This window comes from Equus quagga, chromosome 9 (assembly GCF_021613505.1).
Source record: "Equus quagga isolate Etosha38 chromosome 9, UCLA_HA_Equagga_1.0, whole genome shotgun sequence".
Classification (NCBI taxonomy): domain Eukaryota; kingdom Metazoa; phylum Chordata; class Mammalia; order Perissodactyla; family Equidae; genus Equus; species Equus quagga.
In genome coordinates, this window is record NC_060275.1 from 43,157,606 (window position 1) to 43,178,766 (window position 21,161).

Sequence of the window (21,161 nt, forward strand, 5' to 3'; positions counted from 1 at the left end):
GTGCGCAGGTGTGCGCCCGTGATACCAACCAGTGAACCCCAGGCTACTGAAGCAGAGCACACAAACTTAACTGTTAGGCCTCCAGGCTGGCCCCTCACCTCTCCTTTTTTTTACCTTTGTGAAGAACCCAAATATCACTGAGAAGAAAATGAGCTAAAAATTGTAAGTATTCTTTGTATTAACATACGTGATAATAATGTAGGAAGGAAGAATCATTAGCATGACTCTATTAGGATTCCAGCATTCTGTGTCTTCATAAATCACTCTCAAGGAAAAAACAGCATTACTGGATGGAGAAAAAGAGATATGTCACAAATTTTATTTTATTTGAGAATTATAAGTTAAAGGGTAGCTTCTGAATGACACAGCCATTATATCCTGATATTTGATGAGAAAATTATAATTTTTATGATAAACTATAAAAATACAGACTGTGTAAATTCAAACTGTAAAAGTTCAGAACAAATTATGCATATATATAAAATTTTTACCTTAAAAATTAGAAAGTACAGGGGGCTGTCCTGGTGACATTATGGTTAACTTTACATGTTCTGCTTTGGCGGGCTGTGCATCACAGGTTCGAATCCTGGGCGTGGATCTAACACAGCTCGTCAAGCCACACTATGGTGGCATCCCACATAAAATAGAGGAAGACTGCCACAGATTTTAGCTCAGCAACACTCTTCCTCAAGCAAAGAGAGGAAGATTGGCAACAGATGTTAGCTCAGTGCTAATCTTCCTCACAAAAGAAAAAAACATAGAAAGTGTACATAAAAAGTCAGACACACACTCACTCATCAATTTAATGTAAATACAAGTGAATAAACATAAAACATTCAGTATGATAATCATGAAACGTGTTCTGAATAGTCAGAGAGAGCTAAGCTTATTTCCAGGCTCCTCTTTCAGTGAGACCTGTTCCTAATGCTAACAAACAATAGTCTAGTCTGCTAGTGAGAAAAATCTGTTACTCCTAACAAACACAAAGTATGAATAAAAGGTACAAAGAGTCAGCTTAGGGGCTGACCCAGTGGATGACGTAGTGATTGAGTTCACGTCCTCTGCATTGGCAGCCTGGGGTTTGTGGATTCAGACCCTGGACATGGACCTATACACTGCTCATCAAGCCATGCTGTGGTGGCATCCCAAATACAAAATAGAAAAAGAGTAGCATGGATGTTAGCTCAGGGACAATCTTCCTCACCAAAAAAAAAAAAAAAACCAAAAGAAAAAGTGCAGAGGACAGAGGTAATTGCAGAGGGACTTAAGTAAATTTAGTTCTTCAAACATTTAGGAAGATGCTTCAGGTCATAAAACTAGTGCCTAAACTAATCTCTGCTATTTCAAGACCACATTTTCTAGAAGAAATAATCAAATCTTATTGATAATTGGGGGCACACTTCTTCTTTTGCATTATAAAAACTTTTTCATTTGAGGCTGGCCCTGTGGCATAGTGGTTAAGTTTTCACTGTCTGCTTTGGCAGCCTCTGGTTCCCAGGTTAGGATCCCAGGTGCAAGATTATGCACCACTCATCAAGCCATGCTGTGGAAGTGTCCCACATACAAAAAGCAGAGGAAGGTTGGCACAGATGATAGCTCAGGGACAATATTGCTCAAGCAAAAAGAGGAAGATTGGCAACAGGGGTTAGTTCAGGGCCAATCTTCCTCACCAAAAACAAACAAACAAAAAGAACTACCTTTCTTTTCGTTAATGCATATGTCTGTGGAAAAAGAGATTCCCACTGTGGAAAGATACAAACCCCTCAATCAAATATTGCAACATTATGTTGTCAAACATTGTATGTTTTTTTTATTTTTACTTTTTCTGCTTGACAGCACAGATCATCAAATTTTGAGGGTGTATTTCATATTTAAAAGATATCAGAATACAAAATTATTATAGGAGTTTGCAATACAATCATAAGAAATGTAAACAAAAATATTGAACAGGAAATCAGAAAAAGGCAGGAACCAGAACAAGAACCAGCAGTCAATTAAAACTATCTTTATATGTTTTTTTTTTTTAAAGATTTTATTTTTTCCTTTTTCTCCCCAAAGCCCCCCCGGTACACAGTTGTATATTCTTTGTTGTGGGTCCTTCTAGTTGTGGTATGTGGGACGCCGCCTCAGCGTGGTTTGATGAGCAGCGTCATGTCCGCGCCCAGGATTCAAACCAACGAAACACTGGGCCGCCTGCAGCGGAGCGCGCGAACTTAACCACTCGGCCACGGGGCCAGCCCCAAAAACTATCTTTATATTTTGAATCTGTGATGTCTTTTCCCTGTTACTTAAAAGCTAAATCTGACTTGGATTCATGGAAAACTGTGGACACTGGAACCAGCCTGCCTTGGTTCTAATCTTAGTTCTTCCTCGCATTATCTTTTAAATTTAGGCTAGTGACTTTAACTGTCAGTGCCCCTGATTTCTCATCCCTAAAGTGAGATGCTAAAAAAACCTGACTGAGAGAAATTTTATGTGAACGAAACTTTTAAATCACTTAAAACAGTGTCTTCCATATAATAAATGCTAGATAACTATAATTTATTACTACCAGTAGTGGTATTAATAATAGAGAATAAGAGAAGAGACCGAGAGTAGAGATTTACTCAAGAACAGGAAACATATTAGCAAAGTAAAATCAGGAGGACAACACTGGTGAGCAGGCAAGTAAAACAGGTCAGCTCTGATAGTAGTTTTCTGTGGCTATGCAACAAACTACCACAAATTTGGCGGCATACAACAATGCACATTTTATACTATTACTGTTCTGGAGGTCAGAAATACAAAATCAGTTTTCCTGGGCTCAAGGCAAGGTGTTACCAGGGTTTAGTCCTGGAGGCTCCAGGGAGAGCCTGTTCCTTGCCTCTTTTGAAGGCTGCTGGCATTTCTTGGTTTATTGCCACATCATTCCAATGTTTATTTCTGTCATCATATCACCTTCTCTTCTGTTGTCATATCTCCCTCTGCCTCCTACTTGTAAGGATACACATGATTAAATTTAAACCACCTGGACAATGCAGGATAATCTTCCCAAGTCAAAATCCTTAACTTAATCACACATGCAAAGTCCCTTTTGCCGTATACGGTAACATTCATAGGTTCCAGGATTAGGACATGGGTGTCTTTGGGGGCCATTATTTAGCCTTCAACAGCTTTATTTTCAAGTTCCTCTCAATTAACATTTTTATGTTTATAACCTCAATAAACATGAGACAAGTTGAATCAAGGATTTTTTGTCATTTTCTGAGAACTATTTACTTTTAAATTAATGTTAACTCTTGAAAAAAATAGGCAACAGAAAGTAGGAATGTTTAATAAAAATAGTGGAATGCTTTGTAACACATCTTTTATTTGTCAATCATTCTACTTCTCACATAAAGTAGTGAATGTCACAATAATAAAATGTCATAAGTGTGTATCTATAGTCAAATGGGAGTAATAATTCAGTTTTCATTACCTACCATAAGGTGGTACATTAGATTTGTGAGTTAGTAAAGAAATTAAACAAAGTGAGATTTATTTCTAATGTAGAATATAAATTATAGTATATGAAAATGCTTGCCGGGTCTCCACATGAAATCAAACACTTCATCTACTTCTACGTGGGCCAAGTGGCCAGACTTCTGTTCACGTCTGGTTAAAAGTATGGACTGTGCCACAAACCCAATGCTCCATCCGAAAAACAAGGACTTCCGCCTAAATTGCAAATACCAGAAACTGAATTCTTCAGCTTTGCCTAAGGGAACAACCTCGACCTTTGACCCGATATTGTGTTGCTTTGTTTGGGGCGTTCTCTGTACTAATTTGTTGTGGTTATAAAACAATTAGCAAAACAGCTTACATTTGTATATATTTTCTATTCTACACTTCTCTTCCCCATGCTTTGCCTCCTCAAAATCCGTGTCTTTCAAAAAATAATAAATCTGTTGGAGAAGTGAGTGAAAACAAAAAGAAACAAAAAAAAGAGCAAGGGAGGCAGCATTCATCCTTCGGGCTGGATTTTTACATCCTGTATTTGATCTCATTTAAGCCTCCAGCCTCCGGACAGAGACTTTGAGGCCCTTGTTGCAGATGATGAGGCGCTCAGACTGGTGACATCTCCTCTAATAGCAGAGGTGGGACGGGAACTCCTTCTGGCTACAAAGGTCAGGAGTCCCACAAAATTTGTTTTCTAGCGTCAAATCCCTGTGTTATTACCATCATTATTACAGATTTCCTTTGCCTACCAATACAAATTTTCTTCTAGAATCATTGTTATCAGGAACCCTGTTTAGAGTTTAAAACAAATGCCAATTTTGAACTAATGACAAGTCAGGTAGTGATTGAACACAGGGAGAAGACATAAAAAACTACAGGGTTATTTTCAATCAAAATTCATTCTCACTGAGGAATTTTCCTCTATAGGTGATGAAACTTCCTTGTTTTTTTTAGTATAAATTCTCCAAAGGGCCAAATAAAAGACTTAGAGTTTACATAATTAAAATAATCAGAAAACTGGATATTTTATCACATTTTCCATCTTTCCATGTCTTCCGTTTCCCTGATCCTCTTGAACTCCTGTTTCTCATTCTACATCCATCACTTTCTGCTCAAATGTATCTTTTATCATCTAAATTATCAGAAAGCTAGTTAAAAATACTAGGTATCTTTAAAATTGGAAAATAACAGAAAATGTTATCTGAAATTATAAAAGATTTTTAAACACATGAATTTTTTTCTATGATACATAGCTAAGATAACTCATTTATTGTCAATGAATGCCTTGGGATATTTTATGATGTCCTGGAGGTATTTAGAGTATCTTTAAAATATTAATTATATGAGAGAATTTCAGTGACTCTCAGTCATATAAATCAAAAAGTTTAATATGCCATGGCTAATATTTGCACCAGTGAGGTCTTGGTTTGACATTTCTGTGGGAGGCATTAGTGTTTCATTTTTGATCAAAAGAAATAATATCCTAGTATTGTACAAGAAGTCGGGCTGCTTTTCTGTAGCTAACTACAAAAGAGAGGTCACAGGTTTTAGAATTTGAGACCTTCCCTCTGACTCTACATCACAGCACTTCATTAGTGTTTTTCACCAGCTACTGAAGTATCAAAGTTCGTAAAGTAGTAAATGATGGAGTTCCCTTCATATTAAATAAATACATATTTTCTCTTAAACTTGGGAAAAAAAGTACAGCAAATACAGTCCAGAAAAGTGCAGCATCAAGACTAACAGAGTCATATTAAGGAGAGTCTGTGGCAGGTGTATTTAAGCTGTACCTGAAATTCAAGAATATAAATATTCTTTAAATTCTAACTACCTTTATCTCTTTTCCCAAGGCTACTTATTTTCAAATTTCTCTTCTTAGTGGTGTTTTATTTATTTTTCTCTGATTAGCATTAATTCTTGCTATATTTTATTTCATTTCATAGCTTTATTGAGATGTAATTGATATACAAAAACTGAACATATTTAATATATACAATTTGATGAGTTTGAACATATGCATGCACCTATGAAACCATCACATGTGCATACACCTGTGAAAACATCACCACAATCAAGGTAATAAAAATACCCACCACCTCCTAAAGTTTCCTTCTGCTCCCCCCACCCACCTTTTTTTGTGCTAAGATCACTTAACTTGAGATCTACTCTCTTCACAAATTTTTCAGTGTACAATGCAATATTGTTCACCATAGGCACTATACTGTATAACAGTTCTCTAGAACTTACTCATCTTGCATAACTGAAACTTTATCCATTGAACCACAGGTCCCCATTTCCTCCACCCCAGTCCCTAGTAACCATCATTCTACTCTCTGCCTCCATGAGTTTGACTATTTGAAATCAGAAATTTGAAGAGATAACCTGCACTTTCATGTTCATTGCAGCATGATTAACAATAGACAAGATGTGGAAACACCCTAGACGTTCATTAACAGGTGAATGGATAAAGAAACTGTAGAAAATACAAACATTGGAATATTATTCAGCCTAAAAAGAAAGAAGAGGAAATCTTGCTATATGTGACAACATAGATAAACCTGGAGGATATTATGGTAAGTGAACTAAGCCAGTCACAGAAGGACAAAAATTCTTGCTTTGTTGGACAGATATACAGACTAGCACGATTATGCTTTAAAATTAAAACCTGTGTCATTCTGCTGTTACCCTACAAAAAAGAAACAAAAAAGAAAACTTCTCAGCATTAACGATTCCTTCACCTTCTGAAGAATCTTGTCCGGTCCCAACCCGTTACCTAGCTAGAGACTGTTTCAATGCTGTTTCCCTTCATTTCTCCCCCCGTGGAAGACCTAGTCAAATCAACTGTGAGGGGAGATTCTTTCACTGTATACCATACTCTTTTCCTCAGCTGTTTCATCCAAACATAGATGAGAATTTACCTTCCTGAAAGTGTTGATTTGGACTCCTGAGCATTCCCCTTCTTTTATAACCAAATTTTGTATTCCTCCTCATGTAGGCCCAACCTAGACAATTGATATCAGGAATATTCATAAACTATTCTCAGAGACAACTAGAAATCTGATAGCTTCCTCTCTAGGAGAACAATGGAATCATCGCTTTTCTTCTTTTCAGTGCCTTAGTTAGTATGGGAAGAGGATTGAGCTGGATGGTCACTGTGATGCAGGGTCAGTGAGCCGAGGAGTCAAAAGAAAGATTTCTTAGACTCTTAAGATCTGGCAGTAGTGCTCTTTTATTTAGAGAATAGAATATCATGGGGACAGGACCCATGGGCAGTCAGAGCTTCTGCTGCCAGCATGGGGACAGGGCCCATAGGCAGGCAGAGACGCTGCTGCTGCCCCGAGTTGAGGGCTAGGGCTAATTTTATAAGGCATGGATATGAGAGTCATCTCTTTACAAGACAAAGGAAAGAACATGAAAAAAAGTTAAAATGGTATCAGTGCAGGTGGGGTCTGGTCATTGGGTGATCCCATGATTTTTAGACAACAATCAAATCAGATTAAGTAAAGGTTAGAAAGGTTAGAAGCCAGCACCCTAAATCAGTTACATGAGATTGCCAGACAGCAACCAACTTAAGTTCTTGCCTCTGGCATTAAGAGTTTCTAGAGACAAGGCCATCCCCCTTCTTCCTGGCACAGAGAGGGAGGCATCTTTACAGATAGAGGTTTCCCTTAGAAATGTAAATGTTTCCCAACAAAGGGGCAAGCAAATTCCACTCCTTGGAGCCTGCTTCTCATCTGTAGTTTTAAAATTAACCAGCCTAAAAATCCTCATTATAAACCATTTTAAAATTAAGCAGCCTAAAAATCCTCATCATCTGCAGTGTCTTCCCCAACAGAAGTTTTATGAGAATTGTTTGCAAATGAGATATTTTTGCAATAATCCATTCTTGAAGCATTCTTAAATTCTCTATAGAGTATATAACTAGGAAACACACTTCCTTTTCAATGAAACCTTATGCATGTACTAAAGACATAAGTAAAAACACATCAGCAAAATCTAGTGCAGTGAGGCTTAAAAGCAATAATTTGAACAGTTTGTGATTGATTTTGTAAAAAAAAGATCAATTCCATCCAGTGTTACTAATTATATAATAGACCTGTTTAATTTTAGAATGTGGATCCAAACTATATTTCCACAGTTAAATGTTGTTTCTGAATCATTATGAAAATATGCTATTATATACATTACAACCTCTGGGTTACTGGGGACCCGAGGAAGGTAATTATCTTGCTTGGAATTTGACTGACAGAACTATGAAAATAATCACTATCTGCACATTCTTTAATTTTATAACCACTTTTGGATTTTTTCCACTTGTAGTAATAGTAATTATTATTAACAATGCATATTGCATAAAAAAGAAAAAATGAAATCTAAACGAACCTCAGTATGGTTATATAATTTCAGTGTTCAATTCAAGGGATGAATCATTTAGTTTCTACTATGATAGCCATGGTGGGGGATAAAAAATGATATAGGCATTATCCATGTTCTGAGTAAAAGAATATTCAAGCAGGAATAATTATAAACAATACAGAATAAGAAAACGCATACTACAGGCACAAATAAACACTATGGATTCATAGAAATTCTCACTGTTTGATTCTTGAAGGCATTGTGGAAAAGTTAACTTTGAGTCCAATGCAAGAACTAAATTTGGCAATGCACTGTGGTAGGACAACTACATATATATAATACATGTGAAAAGCATAGGAGATAGACACAAGGTGTTAATGAGTTCAGGGAATTATAAGTATCACAGGGTGTAACAAGAACTGATTTGGAGACACAATCTAAGAGGGAGGTTAAGACCAGAGACTAAAGCATCAGGCATGGTATGCTAAGTATTTCAATCTTTACTGTTCAACTATCCACGAATAGATATAGAGCAAGTCTTTAGCATAAATAATTTGGACCTTAGAATATTAACTCTGTAAGGATTATGAAAAGTTCTTTCATTGGGAAAAAAAAAGGAAGCAGAAGCTGTTTAACACAAGCAAAATGAGAATTAATTAGAAAGTTTGAAGGACTCAAACAACATTAAAAGTTGAAAAACTAGGGTCAGAATTAACAGCAATGATGGCATTTCTGTAGGGGATGATAGAAGTTCTTACTGATACGATAAATATGGAAAATCTAATTTGCTGATAAAAACGGAAAATCTAATTTATATAAAAATTAAACATAACATTAAAATAACAAAACTCCAGGATTTTTAACAATAAAATAATAATGGTAGTAAGAATAGGATCAGAGCTGGGAGTTGGGGAGCTGAGTTTAATGTCAGGAATGCTGGTTTTGACTTTGTAAGACATATGTAATTAGTAGACATTTAAGATGGAACTAGGGGAGAAAATTGAGATTGAGTTTACATGTAACATATATTTATATGTATGAATTTAAATGATTAATCAAAATAAAGAGATCTCCCAATGCTTTAAATCAAATTTGGAGATTAATAAGAATGAAACAAATTTTAACTCAAAATTACGGAACTATGAACGATATAGTACATGCTAATTTCTTCTCTTAAAAGCCTTAAAATCTTTAGGCTTTTCAGAATAAAACATAATTGCATAACTTGTTTTAAATTAAAGTATAAAGATAAAGATGCCCATTATTTATAAAGTTAGTACGCTAAGGTTTTTTTTTTTAAGTATAGTATTTCCTCACTCTCCTCAGTCTTCCTCTTCTGAAGCAAATTCTTTTGAATATTTCTTCTGGCAATTTTAAGATCTCTCTAAATGATACATGGGTATCTTTTCAGGTATCAATTTTAGATGTTATCTCTTGACTTGCCATTATGGTGAATGAGGATTAGCTATCTAATGCATCCGCATTCTCCACTTCCCTTCCTCCATCCTGCCAATATAGTCATATTAAGTCAACAACAATAATTCAACCACATGGCTACGCAAATGTTCTCTATAGCTAAACATTTTATTGAACTACCATAACCAAGTTTTTCTTTATGTTTTCCTGAAGATATTAAATACTTTTTTCACAAGCCTAGTTTTCTCTGTACCAATTGCTAATTCTTGCTGAAACTTTCAATAATCCCTCAATTTTCGACAAGGCCAATCTCCTCAAATAATTCTTTAGTTCCAGGTTTTGCTTGGTGACATCCCTCCTAGATAACCCCTTCTGAGGTTGGTTGATCTCTTTGTCTGATGAACAATGGTAATCTTGAAATGTCCCTCTGATGGCTTCCTTAAAATCCTTTGCCTCTTCCCTGGATTGGATTCTCGGGTTCCGGAATCTCATGTCTTCCAGTTTTTCTTGGTGTTTCCCTTGTTTTGGTGGAGCATATTCTCTGGTAACTTCATAAAATTTCAAATATTTTGTAAAGTCAGCAGAGAAAGTGATGACGGCATTCATACATATCTGTCGTGTGTCACCCTGAGAGTGCTGCCATGCACACATGGTGGAAAGTGCCTCTCCTGGGATCTTCCTTCAGCAATACTTCAGCGATTTCCTGGACCTCTCTCCTGTGTTGGATTACCGGTTTTCTTGATCTCTCATGAGTTCCGGTTGGATTACTTCTAATTTATGTTGGGAGACATCCTCCAGTAAGCCTCCGAGAAAATGTTTTCCCTAAGCTGATATTTGATTTGTGCTTGCTTGGTTGGATAAATAGCATGGTTTTTGAAATTATGTTTCATTAATATTTTTGAAGGGTTTACTGGATTACCTTCTTGTTTCCAGTGCTATTGAAGTTGAAGCTGAAGCCGTGTTAGGTGCTGACTCTCTTTGTAACACAGGTTTTCATTTTTGTTTTTCTATTCAGGTATTTGTAGGGTCTTGTCTTTTGCCAAGTGCTCTGAAATTTTTCTTTGTGGTGCTTTGTTGTGGGATTATTTTTACCAGTTTTTCTGTACATGTGATGGACACATCCAACTCTTATTTCTATAATTATGCTATTTTTGGCCCCTTCTGTATTTTCACTATTTGTTTGGTTCTCTTATTTGGATTTTGCACATCTTAGACTAAGCCTATAATATTCGCAATATTAGTTCTTTTGGATTTTTTTCAATATTTATCCTTTTACTTTTATTTCCGTAAGAAATTTATTTTCCAAATTTTCCATATACTCCAATTCTGCTCTCATGTATTCCTTCTTCAAGAGCTCTTGTACTTCTCTGAATGTTTGTTCATAAAGCATTTAGTTCTTGATGGATGCCAAGTTTTTCTTTCAAATTTATTTTTCTTGCATAATTTCTACTTCCTCCAAATTGTGTTTCTTTTTTGTGTGTTTTTATTTTTATCTTCCATATTATTGACTCCTCAGATATCATTGGTTGTGTCATCAGGATTAAAAGTAAGAAATTGAAAATATGATTTAAATCTCTGACTATGTTGGTGGCACTTGCTATATGTGTATTTCATGTTTAGATATTCCAGGTGAACCATTGTAGGAAAACCTTTCTATCAGTGTCTGGGTTCTCTCTGAGCTAATCAGATAACCTAGCATGTGCTTTCCAGTCTCTTGACTTTAGGCTACAGGTCTGGCAGCAAGAGTTCTGGTATCTCTTGGATAAAGAGGCTGAAGGACTCCACATTCTGTGTCCGTATGTACAGTCACTCAATCCCTCCGTTTTTGTTATAGTCCCCATGCTCTAAGCAATGCTGGGGGACCATCTTGCCCAAAGATTCTCTGTCACGCAACCTCTTCAGAGAATTCCCCTCTAGATTTTGCTGGTAGGAAAGGGCTAGTTGTCCTCTCTTAAGCTGGGTTTTGTGGAATAGGGAGAGAATATGGGAAATTAATTTCTCCTCAAATAATATTTCTTATTTTCTGGTGATACTGGTTCATTAGCCTTTTGAATACTTTCTTGAGGAAACTGTTGATTTCCAGTACTTGCTTTGGCTTTCTTAGGGATTCTGAATAAGTTACTTTCCCATCTGCATTTCAGCTTCCATATTTATGTTATTTTTTCCTCATTTGAACTCTTTGTTGTAGTGAATTTATGTGTCTTAAATACATAGCCCACTATAGATTTAAAAGGGTTGTGGGAGAGAACAAAGTTAAATGTGTATATTCAATCAACCATCTAAGAAAACAAGTTGCCCTTTGGGAAAGTGGTGACAGCTACACTGGTCACCAATGTATAGAACTCATTTGGTGAATCTTCATTCTTATTACAGTTTATTGCACACTCGTACGTAGATATGGTATGGGAAATTCCTTATTCCTTTGGACCAGACAGCTTTGTTGAACCTGATGTCAATGTGCACATCTGGTGTTCCATCTCCTTCATGGCAAATGACTGGATCTCTTTGAGTGCCAAGGGGCACACTGCTTGTAGCACATTCCATGGAGGCCTTGTGAAAGTTCTGGTGCACTCTCTATTCACTACTTCATTCATGGCATACCAGCTTTCCTCTTCTTGTCACTCTTCTTTATGGGAGCCACACAAACCCAGGTGACAAGGAGACTCAAAGCAGAATGGTACAAGCCATTCCCTAACTGGCCTCATGCTGCTGCCCTCTGGGCATCTGCACTCACCGGAATCCAATCAGTTGAAAATCAGGCCCTTTTTACTATTTTCTGACTTCATTCCTCCCCTAAGGGAAAGGGACATCCCAATTGGTAGAATCTTCCAACATGTACTTTTCTTCTTACAATGAGAACACACTTGCTCCTTTCTAAGATCAAGGCCCTTCCTCACATGAAAATTAGGACAGCAGTTAAATTGGAGTACTTTTCTCTCCTTTGTTCCCTCACAGGGCTCACACCACATCTTCTCTCCACAACCATTAACTAAGGGATCTGAGTTTTACACATTTCCATGATCAAGGTGTCAACTGACATATACTTGAGGGTCAATTCTGAATATATGAACCTGTCAAACTTCTATTGTATTGACTTTGTGTGTCTTAATATTACATGGCTTATTTACATATTAATATATAATTCCCTGGCTGAAGTGTTGTGATAAGTTTTTGAAATATGGTTGAATATAATCTAGGGAAAAATGTCTTTTAAGTACTGGAAGCAGATTTTTGCCTCTGCAATATTAGAATTGGACTGTTTCTTTGTTTCTGGAAGTTCTACTAAGTTTATATAACTTACTGTCTGTAGCTTATAAGTAAAATTGCCAAGATTCAAAAAGGAAATGCTCAAACTATTGTTGTAATTTGATTTTGATTTGATAGACGTTATGTGCCCAGGGAGTGTTAAATATTTTATTTATTTCAGGACAAAGTTATGTTTATAATATTCTTGACATTTCTTTAAGCATCATTCACATCATTCCATGTAAATAGAAAGTTGTGCTGTGTAAAATGATTATGTGATAATTATATTTACCTACTGAGAATAGCTACTAAACCAAAAAGATATGAAAACTATAGTCAATTAGCCAATCTTTCTAACAGTGAAAATGATTCTGTCATTCTTTACTCATTTTGATAGGTTGATAGACATATTTGAATGAGTAGATCACTATTGTAATATTAAAAAAATTGAAAAATGTCTGTGGAGATAGACATGCTTTGCAAGCTTATAGGCAAAACAGTGTTGTGGAGTTTTTTGCATATGTTTCACCACTCAGATACTCAAATCTCCTTTTTATGCTCACTCCTGTGCCCTGAGCACAGTGTGCCTTGCTGGTACTTTTCTTTGTTGTTAGGAATTTTTCCTATACTAAAAAAATTTTCTCAAAAATGATATAAATATTATAGTTATCAATATTTGATAGATTTATACAGAATAATATTGCTACAGTATGAAGTAATGGTTTAAATTATGTACATGTTTATATTATGTATCATATATGCTACCTAATATGCATACACATGTTGTATAAATTGCATGTATATTACATGTGACTGTCTTGCCAGAGATACACCTAATTCAATTATAATGAGTTCAATAATGTTATTTATTTCTCTTCTCAAATGTCATGGTTTGATGTATCTCTAGATTAATTCCTAATGGTTTAAATTATGTCAATGTACTATATCACATAACGTGTTATAACACATCTACATGCATTGTATATATTACATTTAACTGTCTTACCATCAATACACATAGTTGAATTGTAATGAGTTCAAAATTGATATTTATTTCTCTTCTTAAATATTATGGTTTGGTGTTCACTGAGTTAACTCATTATTTAATCTGAGAGTATCATAGTTTCTGCCATCTCATGTTCTGAGCTTGCATTATCCAACAAGGATTCTTTGTGCTCTCCCGACCAATGAAATCAATATATCTTATTTTTGGAATTTTTGAAAAGTCAGGCGCCTGGAAACCAGTATCAGGGAGTTTTCGACAAAAGAAAGCTCAAAGCCGAATGAATGAATGAATGAATGAACGAATCTCTTATCACTGCTGATATTTTGAGCTTTGACTCTTTAACACAAATCTGCTGATATAGTATCAGTTCAACTGAAACCTTTTCTGATTTGTTTACACACCCTGTTTGTAGTGTCACTGAAGACCTTCTATAGGGTTAGGGGAGCTTGTGAATTCTCAATTCTAGGCTTTCCTTTGGGGAAAAAAAATACTAAGCATTTTCTCAAATATGAATAACTGGTTGTTATTCAAAAATATAGACTATATTATTGGTTTATAAATTGGGTTTAATAAACATATGTTTATAACTTTTATAATTAGTTTATTAAAAACATACAGTTGGTTCAACATATTTTCTTAATCATAGTCTCAAAAGTATTATAGTTTATCACTTATTGTATTACCTCATAACCATTTAGGCTGAAAAATAATGTCATTATATAAGTTCATGCCTTCAAAGATATCAGCTAAGTTCTGTGCTGTCATTGGAAAGCATCTAAAACTGCCATATGTACATTTATAATTTAAAACTTATGTACATGATGCAATCAAATTCATGCTTTATAACTCCAACCTCAGTATATATTTTTCACATTCCAAGACTTACTTTTTCTATTTAGGCCCTTCAAAGTTCTTCAGTGGAGTCTGTACATACGATTATATTCATTATATCATACTGAAGTTTTTCCTTTAATAGATATGTAAGACTAATTACTTGGGCTTTGCAGTTTATTCAATTAATGTCTATTTTCTAATTAAAAATAATACAGGATGCTTATATTATTTCACAAATGTAAAATATGGTTAACTTCATTATAAATTCATATCTATATACATAAATATAGGGTTTTTAAGGAAGATTGTTTGGTTAGTCTGGGACTACCCGAACTTATCACTTGATGTCCAATTTGATTTCATATTAGCTTTAGGTTTTGAGTTTAAATAAAATATTATTATTTTAATTGCAATAATATAAGCCAAGATAAGATTTGTAGACCCCCCACTTGGTGTGAAGTTTACATCTATGAAATTTCTGGTTTTGTAAGTTAAAATGATTGGTGTTAGTATTTTATGTGGTTTATTATAATACTTCCAGTTTCTGACATAATCTCTTCTAGTAGTATGTGAGATGTATGTCCATTCAACAAAGTTCTCTCCATAAACCTTGGTTATGACAGAGAGACTACCAGTAATAAACTATTCCTCTTTCTTTACAGTCTTCCTCAGCCTCGATGCAACTCCCATTCAAGGAATGCATGCATGGTAGTTTCTGACAAAAGATTCGTGCTCTGACAGAAGCAACAAGGAGCAGCTTACTTTTTCTGGTCTCTAATGGCGGTGGGAGGAATAATCTATGCTACTGCCCAGGTTGACCACTTTCCCCGCCATGACTTGGGAGATTCACAAAGTCTCAAAGCCACCAATCACCAAGGTCAAGAGGAAATTATAGGTTATATACACATAAAATATTTGTAGATAATAGATGTTGACGAGTCATGCATCTGAGCACATAGAGAGTAATCTCAACACTCATTAGAGCTTTAGAGTGTTTTTCCATTTATTTTATGAGGTAATTCTACAATTACACATTCCTTTACTTGTTAGTAATTTTTAAATTTACAGTATACCCTTTTAATTAATAGCAATGAGTCCTAAAACAAAAGTAAATATTTAATAAAATATATTAAAGCTTTATGTAATAATTCCAACATCTCTGCCATCTGAGCTAGGGTTTTTTCATTGATTCTCTCATGATAAGGGGCCACATTGTGTTCTCTAATTTTTACTGAATGTTGGATGTTACAGTAAAACATCTCTGACAGCTCATTTAAGTAGTATTTATGCACAGATAAAGGTACACTTCTCTTTTTCCATCAGGCCATCAGTGTGTTGAGCTGGGTCAGGGTAATCAGTAGTTAGCCTGGGTCTGAGTTTTTGCTTTTTTTTTTTTTCTTTTCTGACACTCTGTTCATGACAGCCTTCATAATCTTTGAGGGCAGGATCATAGACTTTTTTTAAATCAATGATTGAAATTTTAGTGCTTGGCAATTTTTTCTCAGATCTCCTGCTGTAGCGTAAGCCTTCGTCCAGTCCCTTGCGCCTCTCTGCAGTGTTGAACGTCTTCCATCTCTTGGCTCTCCCCTAAGTGGATGGCCTCTGACTCATTCAGTGGGGAATATATCGAGTGTTTCTTTTGGTTCTTCCTTTCTAGCTTCAGACTATAGCAAGCCCAGTAGGCCTGCAACTCAGTGGGGAGCTTGCTCAACTCCCTCGCTATTCCTCCAGTGGTAGGCAGGATTGCCACATTCTCAGCGTAAGGGCTAGAGTGTGGAACGTTTTATGCCAGGTCTTCTACTCCTGCCTCAGATAGCAGCAGGACCAGTGATGCAGAGGGAGCATTTTTGGTACTCCTCCCTTGCCTGTCACTAATTGTTTTGTACGTGCTCAGTAGAGGCCTATATAAAAGAACTGGCAGCTGGCCCTCATCTGGTCAGGGCCCCTTGGGATTCTAAGCTACCTCTTTCTGTTGCTTTACCAAAGAGGAAACAGTATGGGTTTCACTTCTTCAAGGAGAAGCTTGTCTCCTTTTGGATTTAAGTTCACTAAAGTACTTTGCAATCTTATCTCACTAATGGCTTAAAAATAACCATGATTTTATAGATTATCTAGCAAATGTTTGTTGTTAGAAACAGTTAAATGATGATAGTTTTACATTGTTGTCATTAGATATTTCTTTGTAAAGTTAATTTCCAGAGTGGTTTGATTTTTTAGCCCAATTCATCAAATTAAAATAAAGATTTGGAGTTTTATTTGGTCAAATATAAAGCAACGGCCATGTTGCAGCATCATATTTAAAAACTCTATCCAGAAACATTTTTTTAAATTATATAAAATCACATATTTTATTTAGAAAGAATTTTATTTTTGAATAGTTTTCAAACTGATTTTAAAGGTCCACAAATATGATGAAATCAGTGTTTTGGTCAACAAATAAGGACAAATGATAACATAATAATTTAAATGTTATATTTCACTATCAACAGTCTTCTGATTGACAAATTTTAGAGGAGTTTGAGTGGGATGTTACATAGTTGATTCTCTTTTCTGGATTGCTGTCACTCCTCATAATAGACCTTGCATGGCCCTCATCTAGGGCTATCATAGTTAGAAGTCCAAGAAAAGTGAGAAATCTATCCCAGTATTTAGGTGGCCCAGCCTTAAGCTGGTCTGCTTACTTGTTGAGGTGTCAGTTTTGGAGTTTTTTTATTTCTAGTAGCAGCATTTCTGTTTCATCTCTGAAATTACATCTGTCTCCAATGTCTGTGAAACCCATACTTAATTCTAAAGCACTCATCTTCCTGCTTCCTCAGAAACATCAACTTTCTCTGACATTTGTACCATCATTCTTTATCCACTGCTACCCTTTCTTCTAGTTGTCATTATTAATATTCCCTATAGGTTCTTGCCCCTCATTTATTAATGACTCTAGCATCTGCATCACTATTTTTCCACTATTTATCTTATCACAATTCATGGATATTTCAATACATGTGCATATGTGTTTAACACTGTTTCTCTCAGATTGTGAACCTTGCCACCTGCAATAATCTATTCCCATGGTCATACTTTCCCATGATCATACTCTCAAGAGTAGTTGTACCATTCCAAAATTGCACTGCTACAGAAATTCCCACCTCTAACTATATCGTATTCTTCTATATGACATACATTCACATCAACAATTCTTTCACCCGATCGGTACCTCCAATTTTTAAATCTACCATTTTTTTGTATCAAGCATTGCAGTAATAGATTCAATTTTCCTCTTATTTAGCTATATTACATTTTCCAGCTTTTGTAAGGCTCCCTTCCATAGAAACCTAAAATCCTTTACCTGGGGAAAAAAAACCAAACTGTGTAAAATCGTCCACCCATTCTGCATTCATACCTCAATAGCTGAAAGATGGTGGAGCATAACGAGAAAGTATAGTGATAGGATTCTTTAAATATCTGGAAATTAGCATTTATGTTGTGCTTGCTTTGGGCTCTGCACCATGGCTTGATCTAGAACATACATACTCTCCACAACAAACTCATGGCACATGTGCTATTTTGAAAACCATTTTACAGATGACAAGACAAAGTCAGGATAGAAGTACAATCAGTGACATAGTTTCAGTCACTGCTCTGAATTGCTATGCCATATTCCCTCTATGTCATTTTTTAAAAAATAACATGAATGAAAATTCTATGCTTCTATCAAAATTCAATTTCTCCATTTGTGCCAGATTCGACTCTGGAAGTCTTCTCAAGGACTGTGTCACTGGTGTGGTCTTCCTTTTGCTTTATCAATTATCTACTACATCTTTCCCATTTGCATAGAAATGAGTTCCACATTCTCCTAGTTTAAAAAATAAATTATAAATCAATGAATAAAGAGATGAATCTCCCTTCTTCCCACCTTCACTCCTATTTCTTATGGGAACCCAGTCTTACTGCCATGTCCTCTGACAATAGAAACTACCTTTGCTTTTCACCCTATCCCTCACCCTGCTTCTTTACAACTCTCTTCTCCACTGTGGTAGTGAGAATATTGGCACCCAATGACGTCTATGTCCTGATCCCTGGAACCTGTCAATATGTTATGTTGCACAGCAAATGGGAATTAAAATTACCAATGGAATTAAAGTAACTAATAACCTCATCTTAAAATAAAGTTTATCCTGCATTTTCTAGGCAGGTCCAGTGTAATCGCAGTGTCATTAAAAGTGCAAAGAGGGGGCTGGCTCGGTGGCACAGTGGTTAAGTTCGCACGTTCCGCTCCAGTGGCCGGGGGTTCGCCGGTTCGAATCCCAGGTGCGGACATGGCACCGCTTGGCAAGCCATGATGTGGTAGACGTCCCACATATAAAGTAGAGGAAGATGGGCATGGATATTAGCTCAGGGCCAGTGTTCCTCAGGAAAAAGAGGAGAATTGACAGCAGATGTTAGCTCAGGGCTAATCTTCCTCAGGAAATCAGGAAAAAAAAAAGGTGAAAAGATATGTCAGAGAGTCAGAGGAAAATGTGACTATGGAAGAAGCACCAGAGATATGTAATGTTATTGGCTTTGAAGACAGAGAAAGGGGGCCAGGAGCCAAGGAATGTGAGCAGCCTCAAAAGGCAAAAAGGACACTGGAATAGATTTTGTCCTAGGGTCTCCAGACAGAATGCAGCAGTGCATTCTTGATTTTAGCCTAAGGAGACCCATGTCAGACTTTCATATCACAGAACTGTAAGAAAATGAAATTGTGTTGCTTTAATGCACTAAATTTGTGGTAATTCTTTAAAGCAGCAATAGCGAACTAATACAGCCCCTCACACAGACTCACCGTCTAGCTGAGGAATTTCTCTGATATTTCTGTGTTCTAAATAAGTTCCCTGTTCATAATTTCATGAAAAGCATCCATTTATTAAATGCATATTTAGTAGGACTTACCTAGTATCATGAGTATATTCATTTTTCAGTACTAGCTCTTCCAAGCCTGCATACCAGATGTAGTTAACATAAATCACGTAGTTAACATAAGACGTAAGTCATGTCTTGTTCATAATTGAAGTAGGCCAACTATTAATTTTTATTCCTTATTAATAGCTCGACTTTCTGGACCTATTTTAACTTCTTCATCTCTGAATTTTAACAGCCAAGCAATATTTTATACACTCCTGGAAAATTTTTCTACATTTTAGTTTTTTTAACTTATTTCTTTTCTAATATACGTTTGTTCTGCCAATTAAACTTAAATCTGCCAATGAGAATTAAATACTTTGTAGAACTATGTGAATGCCCTAGCATTCTGTTTAATGCCTCACTAAGGCATAGAGAAAAAGAAAAGGAAAGTTGAAATGAATAACAGCACCACAACCTTGAGGAAAAGTGCGCGTATAGTCTGACATTTCTGTAAAGTTTTGACCAAGAGATTGAGCCTCAAATAATTTTTAAAAGAAAACATGTTACTAAAATACTTTAATCTTCCAAATGTAGTGGTGTTAAAGAAAAATGTAACAGAAAATCTGAGAGGCAGGCTTTCATTTAGAAATAATTTAGGGAAATGAAAACGGTCCATAAGTGAACATTTTTCTCAACTCATTTTTGGAATTTTCAAATGCATATGGAAATGAAAAAGTCAGGCCAGGGGCAAGATACAGCAATGAGAAGCTTTTATGAGTTGTAATGAGTGGAATGGATCTTAGAGTTCTCAAATATAGTAATTTTTTTACTTTGTTTCTAAAGCTTTCTTTCGAATTTTATAATAATTCTCTCCTGTCATTTCTGAGTTGGGTTCTTATCTGGGAAGTGTTATCTATCTATAGCTACCTATATCTGTATATACCTATACTTATGCCTATATGTATCTACATCTATATCTATATATTTGTATTACTCATGTTTTCATCAGGCAATGTAAAATGATAACTATATCAAAATAAATACTTTTAAAATTAATTCAGAGGAAAAATAAATGTAATTTTATGAGGAAAGGGTTTTAACTTAAAACACTATTCACAGGCTCTTACTTTACAAATTCTACAAAAGAAAATCCATTTAGCTATTTAGGATACTCTTAGCAGGGACAGTCTCAAACAATTAAATGAATTACTTGTCCTTGTATATCCATTTAAAAATTACCATGTTGCCATTTGGTCAGGTACAGGGTTCAGTAAACGATGGGTCATGGGAAAAATCTAGCCCATTGCCTGTTTTTGTTTTCTTTTGTTTACATAAAGTTTTATTAGAAAAATGGTCGCACACATTTGTTTACCTATTATCCCTGGCTGCTTTCATGTCAGAATAACATAGGTAAGTAGTTGTGAGAGATTCCATTGCCCACGGAGACTAAAGCATTTATGATCTGGCCCTTTACACAGAAAGTTAAATATGGGTTCAAATTCCGGAATTACTTTAAATTCAGAATTTTCACCATGCAAATTCTGTTAGGCTACCTAAATTTTCTAGTATATACCACAGTGTCTTGAATTTGGTAGGAATCCAATAAATATTTACTTAATACTTGATGATTCTAAACCTTCTCATTAGTAAAATGTGAGAACTACTTACTGGCTATCAGGATTCACGTATAAATAAAAATATAAGCAAACTATGTAGAAGCATACCAGGTTATGGTAGGTCTTTAATAAACCTTCCTTTCCGCTAACATACCTTCTCTGTTGAATTTTGGTATAGGGCATAGTTCTTGTCCAAAGAGCAATAATAGTACTTAGAGTCTAAAAATTTTTAGGTGCCTCAAGATCCCGACTCAGAAGTTAACATAATATCATCTTACTCCCACCTCAAGTTCTACTCTGTAAATGATTAAGGACCTAAGAGATGAGCAACTGAA